We start from the raw sequence: 21,509 nt of genomic DNA on the forward strand, positions 1-21,509 counted from the left end.
TCTCATGGCTGAATAAGTAGCTATAGGATACCTCGGTGGCTGAACGATAGGTTCATTGAAAGGAAAACTTTATACTTTTTTTTTCTTTTTGGGACGGAGTTTCATACTCAACGCCCAGGCTGAAGTGCAATGGCATGATCTTGGCTCATTGCAAACTCTCCCTCCCGGGTTCAAGTGATTCTCTTCCCTCAGCCTCCCAAGTAACTGGGGTTACAGGCGTCTGCCACCATGCCTGGCTAATTTTCGTATTTTCATTAGAGACAGGGTTTCACCATGTTGGCCAGGCTGGTCTTAAACTCTTGATCTCAGGTGATGCACCCACCTCGGCCACCCAAAGTGCTGGGATTACGGCCATGAGCCCCTGCACCCAGGAACTTAATACCGTTTTTTTTTCCTTTAAATCATAATGGGCTTGTTAAATGCTTATGTTAATGTTTATTTTTAAATATGTTATCTGTGACCTTTCAGCTTTTCATAGCACTTCTCGTGTGAGTATTTAAAAAAGGCCCTTTAGTCGTGGGGGAGAAGGAGGTTATCCCTTTCAGCAGAGGGAGGTGGAAGAACAGGCCCTGGTGGGTCTGAGCACAGGCAGTCACCCCAGCCTTGGTGCATGCTTAGGTCTGTTCTCCGTTCACCGTAGCCGCCTCAACCCTCATTGTCAGCTTAAAAATAAGCTTTTTCCTCTTTCTAATCAGAACAGTTAGTTTGTTAACCGTCACATTAAGGTATCGAGAATGATGGCTTTCAGGCCTCAGATATGACACAAGTAATAAATGCAGCTGACCCTGAACAACGTGGGTTTTGAGCTTCGAAGGATCACTTATGTTAATTTTTTTTCCAACCAAACCCTTACTGAAAAAACCTGGCTTTGTGGAGGGCCGACGTTTCCTACATGTGGTTCCATAGGGTGGCCGTGGGGTCCTGTGGATACGTAGATTTGGGTAAACTCGGGCATGTTCTGGAATCTATGTCCCTGTGTATACAGAGGGACAATTGCAGCTTTTTAGAAGTTTGTGTCCTGCCTTGTCCTAAAAAGGTTCCAAGGTGGATGCAAAATTATTTCATTCCTTTGGTTTTCTTGGTGGGATATTGATGTTTATTCTTCAGTGTCTAAAATCCTGTGTGAACAGAGTTACCGCTTCAGGAACAAAGCCAGTCTGGAAACACATATTGAGATATCCACCTTTTCTTCATGGTTTCACAAAAGGCCATGATCATATTTTATTCAGTTGAACCATAGGAAACTGCCAATATTTGCTGGTTTTGGCCTACAAAATGGCAAGTTCGTACGATATTAAAAACAAAGGCTTCCTGGATGGGGAAAATAGGAATCGGTAAGAACCTGAAGTTCTCTGTCATGGCCTCTGAGTCACAGGTAAATAAACCTGCGTGATGGGGAGTTGACTGTACAGTATTTTCCTTCTGTTTTGAGACTGTCAGAAAAAGGTCAGTTCCATTGCGTTGGGTCCCTTTGCCTCACCTTTGCTGCATAGGGGACTTGCCATTATACCTCTTGTTCCCAGTGCCCAGGAGGCTGATGCCACATAGAAGACCTGCAGGTCGGTGGATGTGAAACAGGCATCGGACACGCTGTGCACCTTGGGACGCATCTGAGAAGTTCGTGCTTGCGGCAGGTCTGAGGGGAGGACGTGTTCCATCTCCTCTCCCTTCTCTGGCTTTGCAGGCCTTTGAAGTTGGTCTTGGAAAATGAAATTAGTTAATACTGATTTAAGCTCCAGGTCAAAGTCTGGGGGCCGAAGAGACCCGCCCTTCACTAGGGGTGTGAAGCATTGGGTCTTCCCATCAGGAGGCAGCAGGGACTCGAGAAAGCCCCACATGCCCTCCAGTTCCCTTATGTTGAAAGGTTTTGTACTCGGCCATGCCGGGTCATTTTGGGAGGTGAGCAGGGGATTCACATGGGGGTGTGCAGTATTCTTAGGTGTCAGGTGCGAGAGTTGAATTTGTAGAAGCTGTGCAGATAGGAAAGGGCCTGGCAGGGAGTACTGTTTACACGGAGCCGATTTAACGCGAGGTCTGTGCTCTGCCTGGGTCCGTGTCTGACCGGTGTCTCCCAGTCTGCAACAGGACGTTGACGTGACTTGGCGCCATCGTCCCACTCTGTGTAGACGTCTGAGGATCTGTGCGCCGCTGCTCTGTGAGAATGCGTTGTGATAATGAACTGAGAAACAGTGAACAAACCCTGAATTGGTTAGCACTGGTTCCACGCCCACTTCTGCCGTGGTTGGAGTCATTCATAATAAAGTGTGCTGGACTCCTATGCAGAGCTCTGAATTTCAGAGGCCCTTTAACTCGGCAGCTAACCAGCTGCTTCCTTCAGAAGACATTTGAGTCCCCTTTACCTACCAGGGTGACCCTGGGAGTTTGAAGATGAGTGAGACAAGCCCTCTGTGTCTTGTCGATTTTACTGTCCAGAGGGAAGACAGATGTGGATGGTGAAGGAGGCCCTATCAGAGGTCAGCGCACGTCAGGTTTGTTTCTTCAGCACTTGCTATGTTCAGGCGTTGCCCCGGGCCATGTGCAGAGCATCTGGGGACCCTGCCCATGGCATCCCAGGCACAGCTAGCATCTGCGCCATCTTCATACTTGGCCTGAGTTTTGGGGAAGTACCGAGGACGGCTTCTGCCTTTGCTGGAGAGAGTTGGAAGTCAGGGCAGCCCTCCACAACGAGATGATCGCCAGCTGATTCCTCAAGAAAGAGAGGTGGTCCCCACATGGGCAGAGCAGGGCAGCATGCACAGACCTGTGTGTGGGGTCTGGGGCATGTGCATCTGAGTGGGGTCTGCTGGGAGACAGCAAGGGCGAGGTGTGAAGGCAGTTGGAATTTACAGGATAAATTATCACTAAGGCGATGCTGGGAAAACATAAAATTGGGACTCTCTGGGGTAAACGTGGACTTAGGGTGACCCTGGGCGTGGGTGTTTTCAGGCTCTGAAGGCAGAGATTTAGGAAATTGGGGCAGAGCTGAGCCCCAGACGAGGATGAAGACCACCCTTGGGATGTTAAATGAGACAGGGGTGGAAACCCAGTGAATGTCATGGGGGGTCAGTCCAGCAGGCAGGCAGCAGAGGAGACCGGTGTCCTCAAAGGCCCCTTGGGCCTGTCTCTGAAAGTGCTGGGATTACAGGCATGAGCCACTGCTCCCTGCTGATACTTTTAAAATTTCTAAGCTACTCTCTCTCATACCCACTCCCGTATTTTTTTTTATTTTTAAGACCAGGTTTATGGCTATATTTTTTCCAAGGGAATCAAAAAGTTACCTGTTTGAAGTACAAATAACACCGTGTTTAAAAATCAAAAATGCCAATTTGCATAGAAGTTTCCAAATACCCAGTTGGTTTGAGCCTTGCATTGCAGTGTCACTACCTGCTCTTAAATTTCTACACGATGTATAGATAGCGAGGCAGGGACGGCTCGTACATCTTCAGGTTTCGATTCTACTTACTTGGGCTATATTTTCATTTATTTTGGCATACCTGTGGGTGTGGCAAGCAATGCCAGGGTATTTATTTTGAATCTTGTCCAATAACAGCTGGGAAGATTTTCACATTTTTAGAATTTTCATAGTAATAGTTATAATTTACAAAGAATTTTAAATTGTGTAGTCATTATTTTGCTTTTTTTCTAGATGTGCCCCGAAACAGGGTTGCTAACTATCATTCTACATCAGAGGATTCAGAACAGTACCCTTCTGGAGCAGATGCCTGTAATCGAGGAATTCTGCCTAGTCAGTTCACTTTAAGCGTGTTTAAAAGGTTTTCTTTATCCTAGTTGGCACCTGTGGCTATAGTTGGTTTTCATTGCTGAAGAATATTCCACGATGGAAGCCGTAATTCATCTGTTTTTCATATCGGTGGACATTTGGATTGTTTTGGGAGGGTGTGTATGTCTATTCAGCCTTCATTTTTTCAGGATTTTTTTGTAGAAGATAATGTAACAGTGTAACATCCTCTGCTAGGGAACCAACACGAACCCTGATTACAGCCACACAGACTCTCACACAGACTCTCAGGCCTTGTTACCAACACACAGAACCATTTTCTTAAGTTGAAACACAGTAGCAGAACCTGAAGCCATGTGAACGGTTCCTCCGATCTTACACTTGGAATTCACTTTTTATTGCTATGTCTGCTAATTAGGAAGCATATCAATTATACAGAAATCTGAGAATGTAAAATTATACGTTTATAACAGAAAAAACCTTATTTAATAGCCCAGAACACATGGCTATGTTTTTCCCTCATGCCCCACCACTGTTATCTTTGCTTGAAATGGGAAATGACACTTGAATGCGGTTTTCTAGCCACTGTTAGACTGGCATAGTTCTTCAGAGACAGAGGATGTAAAGCACATGGAGAATTTCTGTTTGTGGAATGTGATTTCCCGGTCGCCTCATTCAGGTTACCACCGCCTTCCCCTCTGGCCGCCTGCACCGTGGGATGTCTGAGAAGGTCCCTGTTTCATCCTCTGGAAATTCTGAAAAGGAAGGAGAGGAGTGCGTGCAGGGTGTGGTGCATTTGTGTTGGTCCTTCCAGCTTTTATTTGGAGTCTCGGCTACCTTGGTGGTTCCTGCCTTTATGTCCCTAGGTCGTGGCTTCGTCCTTGTGTCTAACTCACAGGCAGACAGATGGAAAGGGAAGTTGTATTCAGCCAACAGCTTGATCTTATTCTCAAGGCTCAAATCGACTGGGTATTTGGAGACTTCTGTGCAAGTGGACATTTTTGGTTTTAAACATGGTGTCTTATTTGTACTTCAAATGGGAAACTGGTTCTCTTGGAAAACATATAGGCATAAAGCTGGTTCTTTAAAAAAAAAAAAAAAAGGGAGTGGGTGTGAGAGAGTGGCTTAGAAATTACACCAGTAATGGTCGGGAGTGGTGGCTTATGCCTGTAATTCCAGCACTTTGAGAGGAGGAGGCAGGTGGATCCCCTGAGGTTAGGAGTTCCAGACCAGCCTGGTCAACATGGTGAAACCCCGTCTGTACTGAAAAGATGAAAATTAGCCGGGCATGGTGGCAGGCACCTGTAATCCCAGCTACTTGGGAGGCTGAGGCAGGAGAATCACTTGTACCCGGGAGGCAGAGGTTGCAGTGAGCCGAGATCGCACCACTGCACTCCACCCTGGGCGACAGAGCAGAAACTCCATCTCAAAATAGAAAAACACAAAAAACAAAACAAAACAAAAACCCAGTAATGAAAACCTGATTGCATCATCTGTGATGGAGATGGCGGATTATTTCATTTTTAGTGACAGGATGAATTGGATATGTTTGCAGTATTGATTTGATAAAGGAAATAGTGAGAACCAAATGTGCCGCCCAGCTTGGGCCTCGCCTTTGGCAGAACACCTGGCGGGCAACAGACTGGAGACTCGGAGACCGAGGGGAGAATTCTCACGCTGTGACGCTGGTGCAGTGTGTGCTTCTGGACTCCTGCTGGAGGGAGCTGCCCCTTTGCCTTGCAGGCTTTGGTGCAGTGGAGACCTTAGGACCTGCCCCTCCTGGCACACCTGTGGGTGTGGCGAGCAGTGCCAGGGCTGAGGCACAGGTGTTGAGCCCAGAACGAGGGACGGGAGAGGTTGCACACGCCGTCAGGCGTCTGCTCCAGCAGCTGGGGGTTTCTACAAGGGGGCGGGGCGTTGGTTTTCCTCCTTGAATTTGGGTGGGGAGGGTGTCGTGGGGTGCTGTGTCTGCACTTGTGTTGCTCTGAGGTCAAGTTGTGGCCCCGAGTCCCTGTCCCCCTGCCAAAGTGAGGTTTTGCCCATTTTCAGGTCAGATTTCCCTTCGGTCCGGGTCTCTAGGAGTGGGGGGCAGTCGAAGGGGGCATGAGCACGGTGGACGCCCGTGGGCCTCTTCCTCTCCCCTCAGCTCCTGGGTTGTGTGTGAAGAGCTGCCCAGCGGAATCACCCTCCTGCCTGGTGTTTCATTCACCAGAAATCGTTCTCACTGTGGACTCTTGAGTCAAATGTAATCCAGGAATGGAACGTGCTGTTGCTGGATGCCACAAACAGCATCAGGAGCCTAGTTGGGGATTATATGGTCTTACCCCACACCTTAAAAGTAAAGACTATAGTTGTCAGGCGTCTGAGCCCAAGCCAAGCCATCGCATCCCCTGTGACTTGAACGTATATACGCCCAGATGGCCTTAAGTAACTGAAGAATCACAAAAGTGCAAATGCCCTGCCTGGACTTAACTGATAACATTCTACCAGAAATAAGTGAAAATGGCCAGTCCTTGCCTTAAGCGATGATTTTTTTGTGTGTGTGTGAAATTCTTTTTCCAGGCTCATCCTGGCTCAAAAAGCTCCCCCACTGAGCACCTTGTGACCCCCACTCCTGCCCGCCAGAGAACAACCCCCATTTGACTGTAATATTCCTTTACCTATCCAAATCCTATAAAACGGCCCAACACTTACCTCTCTTCGCTGACTCTTTGGACTTAGCCCGCCTGCACCCTGGTGAAATGAACAGCCATGTTGCGCTCACAAAGCCTGTTTGGTGGTTTCTTCATATGGATGTGCATGACAATAGTTAAGGGGATACTGAAGTTTTTGGCAGCTCCAAGAGCTTTTTCAGTTTGTGTCAGGACATTTTAGGCAGAAGGAAAAGCTTGCTTAGAGAATCTTACAGAAATGTTCGGTGCAGTGCCATTAACTCGTGGAATAAATGTGTAACTTTCCATGGCAGACCTCTGGAAAGAGACGCAGTTTGAGTGCACCCTGGCCTGCTCGCTACAAGAATCGGCCGTGTCACCCCGCTTTCCGTAGGTCTGCAGGTGTGCGTGGTCTATTGCCCTGCACTGTGGCCATGGAAGGGAAGATGATCTGGAATGCTGGCGACAGTTATCAGTGCGTGTTGATGTGTGCTGCTTTCTACAGGGGAGAACATTTCTGTTTAATAAGCATCTCATCTCGATGATGACTGCAAGATATTTCAGTCTCATTCAATAGTGTTTCTGGGTTCCTTCTGTTTTTAATCTGCTTTCTAGCACTAGGCAAGTGAAGACATGGAAAGTAAAAACCAATCGAACTTGTAGAGACATGGTGTTGTGTAGGAGCAGACTGTAGCCTCTGGCTCTGTTTAAAGATTGTAGTAAACCTCTTACCTGGCATAGTCAGGGTGTAAATTATCTTGTTTAATCGAAATGTGTATGAGTCATGTATTGTTGATGAGCCTGCATTGTTGATGAAATACCAGATTTTAAGGGAACATGTCAATGTGCTGTAAGATACCAACAAAGTTCCTCACTGAGGTTCGGCGCGGGTTCGGAGCAGCTGGGCCTTAGGTCACCAGGGTCGTCTCTGGGAGCAGATGCTCAGTGTGGGCATTAGTCACTTAGCCTTTCCAGAGCCGAGGAGCAGCTCTCTGTGGTGGTTTTTGGAACCTGTATTTTGAGTCAGTTTGTCCCACTTGACTCGAAGTTGCCGCGCGATTTCAGACCTTTGCCTCCACCGTGCGCTCGTTTTCTTGTCCCCTGATAACTGCCTCGGTTGCCCCGGCCTGACATTTGAGCCTTGTCGTTCATGGACAGAGGCTCCGTGGTGGGGCAAAGGCCACGACTCCGGCTTGCACAGTTCTGTGACTCTCAGCATGGTTTATCACATCACTCCCGGGATCTCCCGTTTAGAGGAAGAGTGTCCCTTTCCTGCAGGTCCTGTGTGGTGTGGAAACCACCCCTACCTACCTTTCTCCTGTTTGAACTGTACCGTGAAGCTATTTCTGTTCTAGTCAACCATCAGAATTTAAGGAACAGTGATTTATGTAACTTATCACACGCTTCTCAGCAGTTCTTCATGAATTTCATTCTGTTTTGAAATTATTGCAGTTTTCATGGCTATGCTGGTCTCATGTTGTGGCCCTTGAAATGAATTCCCTTCCCCATTGTGTGTTAAGGTTGTGCCTGGGAGCTATTGAGGCCTCACCTCTGCTTAGGGCAGTGGCTTTGCTCTCCTGACAACAGGAAGAATCTTATTTAGAGCATTTCTAATGTGGTTTTTGCTTCCAGACAGAGTTACTTTTTTTCACAGAGACAGCCACTAAAGTCATAAATTATGCTGAGGATGCACACACACGGGTCAGCTGACAGAGTGGAGTCCAGAACGGATCCAAAGACACAAAAGCAGTTCAGTGGAATTTGAGTCTTGACAACAAATGGTGCTGGAATTATGGGACAGCCGTATGCAAAAGAGTGAAAACAGGGAGAAATTCCTGTATGAAAATTAAGGTGGACCATAGCCCTGAATGTAAAATACCAAACTACAAAACCTGCAGAACAAAGGGAAATTGTGGAGACCTAGGGTGAGAGCTCTTAGCCATACCATGATCCATAATCAAGGAAGAAAACAAGTAGGTAAGACTCATCAAAATTAAACTTCTAATATAAAAGACACCCCTAGGGAATTGAAGAGACACATTTTCGATAGATGGGGAGAAGATGTCTATGAACCATGCAGCCGGCAAAGGACTCGTATCCAGAATGCACAGGACTCCCATGGCTCATGACAGAGAACAAACCACCTGACTTAAAGGCGGAAGAGACCTGAACAGATGCTTTGCTGAGAAGGACTAGGGGATGGCCCGAAAGCATCTGAAATGACCTTCAGTGTGACTGGTTGCACTGAGATGTGCACCGAAGCCTCAGTGAATTTGTTCACACCCCTGCTGGAGCGCCTGACTAAGGTCTTCCGACAGCCCCAGGTGCTGGTGAGGACAGGCAGTCGGGACTCCTGTGCGATGCTGGGGTTCAGCACGGTGCAGACAGCTTGGCGATTTCTTACAAAACTGAACTCACACAAACGTGGGGCATGGTAACCCCAATCCTGGGTATTTACCCTAGAGAAACAGAATCTGATGTTTAAGAAAAACTGTGCCCAGATGTTAATAGCGCTGTCTATAGTTGTCCAAAACAGGTTACAATGTGCCACAGCCATATGTGGAATAATAAATACCCAGCAGCCCCGGGGCCTGGCTCTTGATCACAGGACACCCCAGGTGCACCTCCAAGCACGATGCCCAGGAAATCGTGATTTTGCCAGTGTTTTGCGACAACACTCGCAAAAGACAGACCCGGGGGATGGGAGGACACGGAGAGGGTGGTTGCTGAGAATGGGAGGGTATGCTTATGAGGCCCCGTGAGTGGGTTTGGGGCTGTTGGACTGTTCTGCTTGTGTGATGACGATTATGGGAATATTTGTGCCGAAATTCACAGAACTGAACACTGTCCACTTTACAGTAATTTTTAAAAAGTGGTAATATGCTCATTTTCGGTACTGTTTTTAATGGAAGATGGAGTTTGCAGATGATTTGTCAGGGCAAGCCTGTCTCAAGAGTTTGTAGACGATTCTTTAGGGGCCTGTCTCAGAGCGGTTGGGTTGGGTTGGAAAAGCCTTCCCTGTTGGGGGCAGTAGCATGGGGCATGGAAAGGATATTGCCAAGGAAACACGTGGAATCCTTTGAGGAAGCATGTGTATTTCTAACTTGCTATAAGATAGAATTGGAAATTGTAATGGCTTTGTTTTCTAGAGTCTTGGTAGAATAGGGAAGACAGTGTAATAAAAGCTAATTTTGAAATGAAGAATTTTAAAGATTTTCAACAGCAATTGCTCTAGGAAGTCACCCTGGAAATGTTTTTAAAGATGTTCAGTAGCAATAGCTCTAGGAAGAGTCACCCTGGAGTTGCTTCTTGAGCATTGGTTTCCTGGCTGTATCTTCCGACTTTCATTTTTAAGTTTTGCTGTGAGTTGGGGATGTGTGGGAATAGCCATCCCCAGGTGTTGGGTAGGAGTCGCCCTGCACGGGGGTGCATGTGCCCCGAGGCCTGAGGCACTGTTTCAACCTAGCTTGGAACATGGGGACTCTTGTCAGAGTAAGAGTACCAGCCTGGCAGGCTGGGGGAGCCCCGGGGTGGTCTGGGCACTGTCCTCCCTGCCTGCAGGATGGCAGCTGGAGGAGCTCGAAGGCTGCCTGCCTCATGGCTGTCAGCGCAGCAGCTCCTCTTGGCCCTGGAGCAATCTTTGGGTCCATGAGTCTCTGTGCCAGGACTTGCCTCCTGGGACCTCCGCCATTGTCCTGAGGGCCCTGGTGCCACTTTCCCGGTGGGACCCAAGCCTCAGGCAGCTACGACCCCAGATTCGGTTGCTTTCCCTGCCGGCTCATTCCAGCACGAGTGCTCACCTCACTCAATGTAGAGCCTCAGGTTCCTTCAAGATCCCCAGAGATGGAATCTCCCAATTTAACAAGACAGTTGGTGACAAGATTTGAGCGGCACTGATTTAACTCAGCTTCCAGAGTTTAAGTTCCCAAGACACAGTCCTGCTCCTTCCCTGGCCTCATCCTGTGTGGCTGGTGTGGATGCGGGGTTTCCAGAGGGTGGGGCTGAGGCAGGTCAGCAGCAGGGGGATGGCTCATTATTGATCGCTCAATGCCTTGAGGATAACTAGGATTAATGACCTTTATAGGGCTGTAGTTTTGGAGTATATATATGTGCGTGTGTGTGTGTGTGTATGTGTGTATATATGTGTGTGTGTGTGTGTATATATATATATTTAACCAAGGTGGACACGGTTATCACTGCATTTTTCTGACATGAAACTTGGAGAGCAGAGGGTTTAGGAAACTCCTGAAGCCACACTGTCAGCGGGACCCGGGCGGTCTGGCCTTAGACCCTGCACTGTTTGCCCCTCACCACGCTGTCAGCAGACCCGGGTGGTCTGGCCTTAGAACTCACGCTGGTCGCCCCTCCCTGCCACGTTGTGGGGATTTTTTGCTTCAGGGCAGCATTTGATAGCTTGTGAAACAAGATCAAGACTTACTATGAGTGGATATGCCATTATCTGAGATCCAGATCGTTTCCTGGACCTGGCGTTGCCGATGTCACGTAAGGGAAGGTAAAAACATTTTCATTGTGGTCACTGGGGCTCCTGAAATGGTATTTTTCCCAGTGTAAGTTTACCATAAAAATCTGTTAACTCAATACTATGTGAACAGGAAGAAATGTGTTGGGCTCTAGTTAAATGTCTCAGAGCCACAGAAGTAAATGAGGGCACCATCCGAGCACAGCCTCCTGGAGGAGGCCAAGGACGTTTGTCTGGAGGGTTTGCCATGAAGCAGGACTTGGGCAGGGCTGGTCTGCCTGGAGAGGCCTCTGCCATGATGTAGGTTAGGTGAAGTAGTTGACGGGTGGTGGCGTGAGGTCGGTGGTCCCCGAGGAAGCCCCTAGCAAGGCCGGTTTCCGTGGGATGCAAAACTGCCATTCAGTGGCTGTAATCCTGGCTTCACGGGTCTGACATACAATCCTGCACTTGGATACTTGGATCCCAGCCAGGTCAGATGGCCCTGAAAGGACATTCGGACTGTGATGGCTGCACCCATTCTCAGCATCTGTAGGGTCTCCTATGTATGTCTGTGTTTCCATTTTCTTTCAGCACAATTTCTCCCAGTGAAGTCGTGAGAAATAGAAGGAAAGGTGGAATGAAGATGTGATTGAGGAAAGTGTGGTGTGGTCTTCGACCTTATTTTGCCTTGGTTGGTGCTCAAGAACTCCACCTGACCTCAGAGCTGAGCGTTTCTGCCAGGAAGTCCTGCCTTTTATGCTACCTCGAGGCCTGTTGAGACACTCCAAGAAGCTTCCTTAACAAATTGCCTTTTCCTTTTACAACAGTTGGATATATTTGCAGCAAAACAAAGGAATAACCCCCCAATATGGTGATGAAATGCATTTAAGTATAGATAGCATTCAATCTTGAAGGGCCTGGGATTTTAATCATCTTTGGGTCATGTAACAAGTGGTGTTGGTGATTAAAATCTCCTGACAGCTTTGTTCTGCCACGTTCCTCAGTTTTGAATGATGATCTTCCTGGTGTTGTACCTTGGGAGGGGCGTTTGTGTCAGTAGAGAGCAGAGTGGTGGTTCCCAGAGGCTGCGAAAGGACAGAGGTGAGGCCCCTGAAGGACACTGGTCTTCCTGGTTTAGGGGTTTGGGGCTCAGCCACCTTCCTGTGTCCGTGTAAATTATACCCAGGATCATTTTCACTCGCGCCACTTTAGTTGAGCATTAGAGCTTCAGGATATGTGTGCCCACGTCACCTGGGCCGTGATCCTGGAGTTGGGTGAGACTGATTCCCGGGTTTATAGAATTACTCTGGGATTATTGAAAACAGAAGCACTTGAGGCATTCATAATGCTATTTCCTGAACGTAATTTATGTTCAGTTCTTCAGAAACATTTATCTGAGGAAGCATCTATAATTTTTGTTTTCTGTCACTCAGTGCTAGAAAGAATTGTGCAACACTCAAGTGAGTGGCATTATTCCTCTCCCTCCACCATGCAAGCAAGATTAATGGTACCTCTGGCTCCCCTCAATCTTCTCGTCTGCAGGGTGCCTGGCGTGGCAGTGTGCTGCCTTCCGTCTTTTTGGGGAGAATTAGTTGTGTTTGTGTGTACTGCTCAGCTCAGCCTGGTGCGGTTGTGTGAGTGACGAGCTTGGATGCTAGGTGACCCTCCCAGGCCTGCCTCCCACCTCCCTAGGCCTTGTTCTAAACTGACAGATAAACAGTGTGTTTTGGAAGAGGACAGCAGCAGGGCAGGAGAGAGTTTGTTCAGACTTTCTCCTCGCACTGACGTTTGAGCCTTCATCCAGCCTGGGCACTTCTACAAAGCTGCGTTTGTGTGTTGCAAACCATTCCCTCCCAGTAACCGTGCTTTCAGAGGTTTGGAAATGTGACTTAACTCATCTTCAATTTAAAGCGTACTATTAAATTTTAGTGTTAAAACTGATGTATTTTATGGCCTTTATTTGATTTCTCTTGATTTTTTTTTCCCCATATGAGACGTGGCATCTTAAGGGAGACAGCCTGGTGTTGGCCGCCTTTCCTAAGGATGGAAGTGAATTCTGAAAGCCCTTTATGTAGGCAGCGAAATAATCAGGGAACCATTATTATAGCTATGTCTGTCCATGTAAAGCGAGCACGACTCATAAGCAGAAAAAAGTGCAGCCCGGGGCCAAGGTGAGCCCTAATGCTGCCTGTGCCTCACCTCCCTGCCATGAGGAACGGAAGTGCAAGCGCAGGTGGTCGAGTTAGCCTCCAAGCCCAGCCTGCGCCGCCCTCACATCCCTCTGCATCTGCAGGGACACAGGCCGTGCTGCCATCCCTCGCTCAGTGCCAGGGCTGATGCATCAGGAACAGTGGGTACTGTCCGCCCCTTGCTCGGTGCCAGGGATGATCTGTCAGGATCCCTCGTGCTCATCTGGTCCTCAGGTCTTCATCACCAGCCTCCTGCTGGTAACGGGCTTGTTATTACCTTGGTATGGGTAATAACATACCCATACCAACGTATGTAATAACATACCCATACCAACGTATGTAATAACATACCCATACCAAGGTGTTGTGGGGCGGTGCTCAGTCCTCCGAGGGAATCGGCCCTTAGACGATTCATATTCAACAGGACCGGGAAATGGGTTCTTGTTCCATGTCCTGGATCCCAGGAAGCCCTTGCCCTGGACCCTGTAATGCCCGGGGTCTTCCTGAGAAACGCTGGTGCCACTGGAGCACAGCCCAGCCCCCTCCAGTTTCTCCGCTTTGTAACTGCACTTGTGTTTAGCAGATCTTCCAGGACTTAGATGCTGTTTGGTGTGAGCCAGGTTTTGTGTGGAAAGAGGAGAGATCCGAGCCGGCAACCAACCAGCCCAGAACCATCTTTTATTCCAGATTCTGTGTCCAAAAGCTTACCCGTGGACATTGAGGGTGATGCATTTCTGCTCGAAGACATCTGTGGACTCAGCTGGAGGGATCGAAAGGATGTGGAGCCTCTTCACTCCTGGCCTGGGCTTGGACCTGCTGTGCAGCCTCTCAGTGGCACCAGGGCCCCCTTGTGTCACAGTGGCCTCGGGTTGGTGGCACTGCCCCAGGGTGTCCCAGGCTTCATGATAGTAGGGCCTGCTTGTGCCATGGCGGCCTCGGGATGGTGGCACTGCCCCAGGGTGTCCCAGGCTCCAAGGCCAGTGTTCCGTCCAGCGAAGGGAAGTTGTACTGTAAGGTCTAGTCTCGGAAGGTGCCTGGGGTCCTATCCTTCAGAGCGGTCCTGCACTCACCACAAATCAAGCCAGGGGAGGCCCTGCCAGAATTTGCAGCTGTGTTTCAGGTCATTCCACAAGGCCTCTTTTATTTTGGGCTAGTCAGGTATATAATTCTTATTCTCTGGTTTTTTTGAGACAGGCAAAAAAAAAAAAAAAAACCTTTTTGTTGCCCAGGCAGTAGTGTGAGCACAGCTTACTACAGCCTCAACCTCCCAGGCTCAAGCGATCCTCCTGCCTCAGTCTCCTGAGTAGCCAGGACCCACAGGCACATATTCCACGTGTCCCCATGCCTGACTTATTTTTGTATTTTTTGTAGAGATGGAGTTTTGCAATGTTGCCCAGGCTAGACTCGAACTCCTGGACTTAAGCAGTCCAGCTGCCTCAGCCTCCCAAAGTACTGAGATCACAGGCATGAGCCACCGTGCCTGGCCAAGTGTGTTTGTAATTTCAAAATTAAGAGGACCCAGAGTCAGTTAATGACGTCTCTACTGGAACATGCTGCTTATAGTACATTAGGAAAAATCATCCAGAACTTGGAAAAGGGGCCGGACAGACACAGCCCTTTGAGGTTGTCCGATGAACCCCTGGGGTCTTTAACCATGTGGAGGGATGTACCATGTCAGACTCACTATTGTCGACCGGCTGAAGCCCAGGTTTCATGAGGCTTTGTGTCAGCTTGTAGTACTTTCTCTGGCAGAGATGCGAGTGGACTTCTGCTCAGTGAGAGGCTCATCTCAGGGACTTCATGGCCTGAGGGACGGCAGCCTGTTTGAGCTGATCCAGCAATCTCGCGCTACCCTTATTTTCTGAAACGCCTATGAGTGACTTCTCACACGGTCTTTGAAGCGGCTTCATGCCCGCCCTCCTTGGTAATGATCGAATGCTTTTTTTGACCCCTCGTCCCCTTTCTTTGGGGTGTTCCAGTCTCAGTTCTCATGATGTGTTCTGCTTCTGCAGGAATTTCTGAAGCTGCTGAGTGTAGAAAGCACTGAGGAGGCTGTGCTCCCACCCCTGTGAGTCTTCCAGGCATCATCCTCTCCCCTTGGCGAGGCGGCGTCCATGGCACACCGAGGAGGCTGTGCTCCTGTCCCCCGTGAACTTTCCAAGTGTCCTCGTCTCCCCTCCAGGGGGACAGGAGGAACCTTTCAAACCCTTCTTAAACTTGTTTTCATGTCTTTGTTTTAACAGTTTTCTTTGCATCGTCTCCCTTATCCAGAAGTGAGGGTGAACGCTGAGTTATTCACGGGAGTCAAGAAACCACACGCAGCCCAAAGTGACGTTTGTTTCCCTGAAATGATTTGTGTGTGTTCACCTTAAAATGCAATCAGTAAAACAGGTGTGTTTTGAGGAATGACTTTAAATTACTCAGGTGAAAATGTGACAGTTAAATTTAATCATCTGTGTGGGTGTCCACAACCCCCTTCTGTGATTGCGTGTGAGTTTGTGACTTCCGGTTATTTTTGAAGAAAGAAAATCTGTTGCTGAGGACTTCAGATGGTGTGCTGGGATTGTGTAGGGTGGACATCGGGGGCTTCAGTATGTGGCTTCCTTGAAGAGGTTCAAATTAAGGCTGAGAGTCCCTACTCCAAAATGCTCCGAAACCTGAAACATTCCGAGCTTCCTCATGACACTCGAAGGAAATGCTCTTCGGAGCACTTTGGATTTCAGGCTGGGGATGCTCAACTGGAAAGTGAAATATTGCAAGACCCTTCTGGCCCCAGGAGCTTGGATAAGGTCATGGAGGGGGCCTGTGCCGGGTGTCCCTGGAGTGTGAGGCAGCCTGGGCTCGCTGAACTGGTTTTTGTAGGAGCCACAGAAGGGAAAGAGGGTCAAAGTGGCCACGCCTGGCTCCTGAGAAGGCTGGACCAGAAGGAGGTGGGCGCAGAGGGCAGCAGTAGAGTCCCCAGCGTCCGGGGCTCCTGTCCCTGGTGGAGTTGAGAGCCTCCTCTAGTTGTGGCCTCTCCCCTGTCAGCAGCCACTGAGGCCTGAAGGGAGAGGGGGCTGAGGAGAGGAGGAAGGATAGGCCTACTTCTGGAGAGGGCCAGCATCTGCCTGTGCTAGCCTCGTGTGTTACTCCTGCATGCAGGGTGCACGGCCATGCCTCGTGGTGTAGCGGTTCCCGGGATGCACAGTGCTCTTGTCTGCAGTAACAGCTTTGTCTCCGACCCTTGGAGGCAAGTTACCTTTTTCCCCAGTGAAAAGAGGTAGAAAATCTTACACAAATGCATTTGCTCTAATGTCTATTTTCCGATAAGACATGGTCGCTTAGGCTACATCTTTGGGAGGTCAAGGCAGGAGGATCACTTGAGGCCAAGGGGTTCAAGACCAGCCTGGACAACATAGCAAGACCCCCTCTGTATAACAGAAAAGTTAGCTGAGTGTGGTGGTGCGTGCCTGTGGTGCCTGCTACTCTGGAGGCTGAGGTGGGAAGATCACTTAAGGCTATAGTGAGCTGCTATTGCTCCACTCTACTCCAATCTTGGCAACAGAGCCGAGACCCAGTCTCAGAAAGAAAAGTAAAAAAAAAAAAAAAAAAAATCCAGAAATGTCATTTTGTTTTTAAATTATCCCAAAAGAAAAATCGTTTTTTTCTAAGAATGTAAAGGGAAACTGATACGATTCTTTCCTTGCATTGTTTTTCCTTTTCAAATATTTACAGTAGTCTGTCCACATCATCTCTCATCTCATTACAAAGCAGCAGGTGTCTTTGAGGTTAGTGGTGTTTCTCTGTGTCGCACCTTGGAGAACAGCCAGCATGAAACCTCTTACCACGATCGTGCACATCGTTTGTAGTCCCAATTAAAATCCTCTCCAGAGACACCTGTGCTGCTTATTATAGCAGAACTTTGGTTGTGCTGAAATGTGCATTCAGCTAATGGTTTTAAGCTCATATCTGAGATGATGCTGTGTAATTCCTGAAGCGTTATGGGATCAGTAATGATTGAAGATAATTCTGGCTGATGTCATTTAGAGGATATTTTTCACTTCAAGTTAAAGCTTCCTTCGTGATAGTCATTTTGGGATTCATTTAACTATGTGCTTTATTTCATAGCTCAAATTTTCATTAGTCATTTCATAGCATAGGATTTTGAAAGCAGATTTGGCAAAATCTTTCTAACAAAATGTTTGCTTATGACGTCCCAAGGAACAGCACTCAGAATTGCTGGTAACTGTGGTACATTTTAAGGCTGATGATAGAAGTCACTTGAACGGGAAGGGCTGCTTTGTGAGGCAGATGGGGTTTGAACCCCAACCCTCCTGATACACCAGTCCTGACCCTGGCCTTCTCTCCTCTCCACTGGGAGATGAGAAGGGTGCCAGCATCCTCCTCACAGGCTGTCCTGAGAGCCCTGGACTAAGGGCTTGTTTTCCTCTTGCAGGTGGCGCAGATGTGGGGGCTGGACGATATACACACTGCAGGCTGCCAGTGTCGGGGTAATCCAGTTTTATTCATAAAGGGGGGATTTGTTTTGCTCCCCTGCAGACCAGGTGCGGTGCTGCTGTTGTAGCAGGTGTGTGGATCCTCTTGGGTGGTCCTCAGGTGGACAAGGAGTCACCGATTCTGATTCCCAGTGTTAGATGTGGGGGGACCATGGACCTCATGTGTTCAGAGGGGAGGAATAAAAAGTTTTGCTTGTAATTCCAGGACTGTCTATCCCAGGAATGCCAAACCACTGGCTTTCACCTGACGCAGTCGTAGGTGACACGGTATGGAAATGAGGACTCATGTTCCGCATACCTGAGCCCAGTACCCATCTCCCTCCAGGGCCGTGGCCAAGCCCTCCTCATTTCGTTGGGTTGCCAGCCTGGGGATCTGTAAGCCCAGTGACGTCTCCGGTCTCGGCCTCCCTCCCCGTGGGGGGACAGAAGGTGGCTTCAGGAATCTGGTGAAGAATGCCTGAATGAAGCCGAATTGTGACTGCAGTTCTGTCTAAGGGCCTCCCCGGGTGTTAGATGTCAGTAAATGACACCTGTGTGTGGATCTCATGTGATGAGAGAAACAGTGGGGGAAACCAAAGCTTGTGGAGTCTGCAAGTTCTCGACTTGGGGGTGTGTGTACCTGTGTACTTGGTGAGGGGTGTGATGTCTGGAATGAGTGTGCAGGTGTGTCACGTTTGTGCGTGTGTGGTGAGTGTATTTAGCAGGTGTGGCTGCAGTGAGCATGTTCATGTGTGTTGCATGTATTTGTCAGTGTGTGTGGAGTGTGTACGCGCATCATATTTAGTGAGTGTATTTGAGGGTGTGTATGGAGTGCATACATGCGTTTGCGTGCATAGTATTGGGTGAAGGGGTGGCATGTGTGGAGTAAACATGCACACGTGTATGCTGTGTGTGGGGTTTCTACGTGGTCCTCCCCTGAGCCTGCTCCTGGGCCCTGCTGTCCTGGCAGCTTTACAGTTTGGTGCCTGTTTGATTCCGGAAGATTCTGGAACCAAATTCTGAAGCTGTGATCACAAACTTGCAGCCCTGGAGGACGCTGGCCCGTGGAGCCGGCACGAGGGTCTCTGTGCTGGCCTCTCCCTGGGCTCTGTCCACAGAAGAGAATGTCCGATGATTGAGCTGTGCGGGTCTGTGGCTCCCCAGCCTCGAATCAGCCCTCGGTTCTGTCCCACCTCTGTTTTTCTTGCTGAGGGGCTCCGGGAAGTGGTGCCTGGGATGGCGTTTTCACCCTGGGGTTGCTTTGCCAGCTGCCCAGGTGCTGGCTGCCTGAGACCTGCTGCCGTCCTGGGTGGACGGGGCTGGCGCGGGGACATCCCTGAGCACCCGCGGGAAGGCAGGTTTAAGAAGTGCCAGAGGTGAGTGGCTTCCTCCCACACTTGATTTTCTGGAAAGTTCTGGGTCTCATATTTTTCCCTAAGGGAAGTTAGAAACTGAGTTTCTCTTGAGGGGAACGTCTTCGCAGCGTCTGTTGTTTGAATGTTCTCCAAGTGTGGAATACTCGGGGCCGTATGTGTTTGGGAACATCCGTGTCCTGAGCGAATTCAGTAGGGAATGGAGAGAGGCCTCCTGTCAGCTTGGCCTCTGTTTCCAGCTTGTTGAGGGTTGGCGGCTGCTGGTATCCCAGGGAGAGTTAAACACCGGGCGGTGTGGGATGGGAACGTTTGCTCTGACAAGGTCAGTGGGAAAGCATCTAAACAAACGTTGCTGTTCTCCGGGCTCCTCGGGGTCGAGCTTGTTTTGTGGGGTTGAGGGAAAGCTACCTTTCTTCCTCTTCCTCACCATTTGAAAGGTGTCCAGGACACGTTCCTCTGGAGAGGTGATGCGCGTGAGTGGGGGTCAGGTCATAAGCTCCGAGGTTATTTGGGACCTGTCAACTGATTTCCTGAACACACAGGTTCCTGATTAGCTAAAACATTTCAACACGACGTGATAGCTGGTGGTTGTTTAAAGACTATCACAATTTTCCAGTTACTCTTTAAATGCCTGTTGAATAAGGGAAGATTCACATATTTTTCTTTTCCTGTCTGCATACTTGATATTTTGTTTTTTGTTTTTTATGTGGGTGTGCGGCTAACAGGAATTAGAAGCAGTCTCAGCCCTGGGGAGACTTCAGGACCGCCTCAGTCAGTGCTGAAGGGAGGCAGGGATTTGGGGGCCTACCTCCTCCATAGGACGGACACCAAGGGCCAGAGGTCAGCAATCTCAGTGAGGTCACAAAGACGGGCACACCCAGCACCCTGGCCCATGTGCCTCTCCTTCACCTTTGTCTCTGCTCAAAGCTGCTCTCCTGGGTCATCACGGGTGATCTTTAGGCACGTGCTTGGTTCTTTCAGAAGTGGCATCTGGCTGTGGTCAGTGTGGGCCCTCAGGACTTCCATGTTTTTGGCTCACATCAATATTGGGCAGTGGTGTATGTTTGTTTTGGAGGAGTAGATCCGGTGGATTTTGGCTTTGCCAACTCATTTAATACCTGTTCTCCTAGGCGCGGGGACCCTCTCGTAAGCCGCATGTTCTCCTGGGTTCTGGGACCCTATCTTAAGCTGTGTGTTCTCCTAGGCGCTGGGACACTCTCATAACCTGTGTGTTCTCCTAGGCGCTGGGACCCTATCGTAAACTGCATGTGAGGGATCTCGGAGGTGCTCCTTATGAGGATCCGATGCCTGACCTGTGGTGGAACAGTTGCAATTCAAAACCACCCCCCAGAAAAATTGTCTTCCATGAAACCCATCCCTGGTGCCAAAAAGGCTAGGCGACAGCTGGCCTAACAGGTGCTAAGATGTCAGTAGATTTTTGGACTTGGGCCTCAGTTGAAGAGGGTTAGATTTTGAAAGGTGGGCTTTGAAGGGCTTCTAAAGGGCAGGTTTTCATCTCCAGTGGGGCCTGGCCAGAACTGGGTAGAACTGACCCAGAAGCTGACAACTAGTCAGGCTGGCTCACTGCCTGTGTCCTGTGTGTGCAGCCTTGCTGTTTATTCAATTGTCTGGTGTTGTGGATTCCATCCACAGCCTCAGAGTAGTGGAAACCATTACTTCAAGGCTGACCTTATTTAACTTTATCAAAAAGACATGAAAATCATTTAGTATAAATCTTCCAGATACCTGTATCCTTTCTTTTCCCAGAGGCTTTTTAAGTATTGCAACTTAAAAATCTTAAAAAATAACTTAAAAGGAAAACCTCTAAGTACATTTTTGGTGAGCACCCTTGACAGCTTTAATATGTGAAGTAAATTCCCTTGACTTTTGTATTCCTAGAAACTCGTTCATGTTTGCAGAAGACTTTGTATTTTGTCAACAGTGGCCAGTGTTCAGTGACCATCATACCTGCCGTGTCTCATTTAGAAAGTTGGATGTGGATGTATTCACTTTTCAGACACACAAACACATGGGCTGTTTGTTTTTGGTTTTGATTTTTTTGGGTTCCCCCCCCCCCCAGCTGAATTCAAGAAAGGGAAACAAGCAGAGTAAGTCCCCGAAAGTGTCTAAGTGGCTGGGTGGGGGATCCTACTATGGTATTGGATTGTGTTCTGCCAGACATCGCTCCTCGAAAAGCTGACCCTGAAAGGGCTGGCATTGCCCTCACCCTGGGACATTCGTCTGTCTCACCAGAAAATGAAGAATCTGCCAGAGTACTGTGAGTAAAATTCAGTCAGAACTCAATTAACTAAGAGGCTTTGTCTCAAAGGCCAAAACATGAGGACACATTTTTAATTTTTAAGGAGCGCTTTATCGTGAGTCAGTTCTGACTTGTACTGCATTAGGAAACCTCTGAACTTCCACAGTCAGGCCCAGAACTCTGAGGGAAAGTGGTTGTGCCCTTCCCACTGATTTTTGTCACTAGCTTTATTCATTTCCTTAAAACCCTTTTTGTATGAGTTCTATTATAGTTTGAAAAAAAATTCACTTAGGTAGAACTGGAAGCGTTTCCGCAGTATTAATACTCATGACCCGTTCTGGGTCTCGGTATATGTGTACTGTA

The 21,509-nt window shown here is 48.7% G+C and overlaps 3 long non-coding RNA genes across 5 annotated transcripts in view; all 3 read left to right on the forward strand.

Annotated features, from left to right (window-relative positions):
- The window catches only part of LOC141409346 (uncharacterized), a 34,407-nt gene extending 22,572 nt beyond the window's left edge, over positions 1-11,835 (forward strand). For both annotated transcript variants that reach the window (XR_012429531.1, XR_012429530.1), the window contains one exon: positions 11,441-11,835. This is a non-coding gene — a long non-coding RNA (uncharacterized lncRNA). The remainder of the gene's footprint in view (positions 1-11,440) is intronic.
- The window catches only part of LOC135968747 (uncharacterized), a 164,093-nt gene that overhangs the window by 42,354 nt on the left and 100,230 nt on the right, over positions 1-21,509 (forward strand). The window lies entirely within an intron of this gene.
- Positions 13,156-20,776, forward strand: LOC135968742 (uncharacterized). 2 transcript variants are annotated; one of them, XR_010583697.2, is made up of 5 exons: positions 13,156-14,962; positions 15,051-15,106; positions 15,282-15,429; positions 17,474-17,528; positions 17,740-20,776. It is a non-coding gene; the product is annotated as an uncharacterized lncRNA (long non-coding RNA). The 2 variants fall into 2 exon arrangements; XR_010583696.2 differs by having other exon boundaries at positions 13,156-15,429.

This window comes from Macaca fascicularis, chromosome 20, assembly GCF_037993035.2.
Source record: "Macaca fascicularis isolate 582-1 chromosome 20, T2T-MFA8v1.1".
Taxonomy (NCBI): Eukaryota; Metazoa; Chordata; class Mammalia; order Primates; family Cercopithecidae; genus Macaca; species Macaca fascicularis.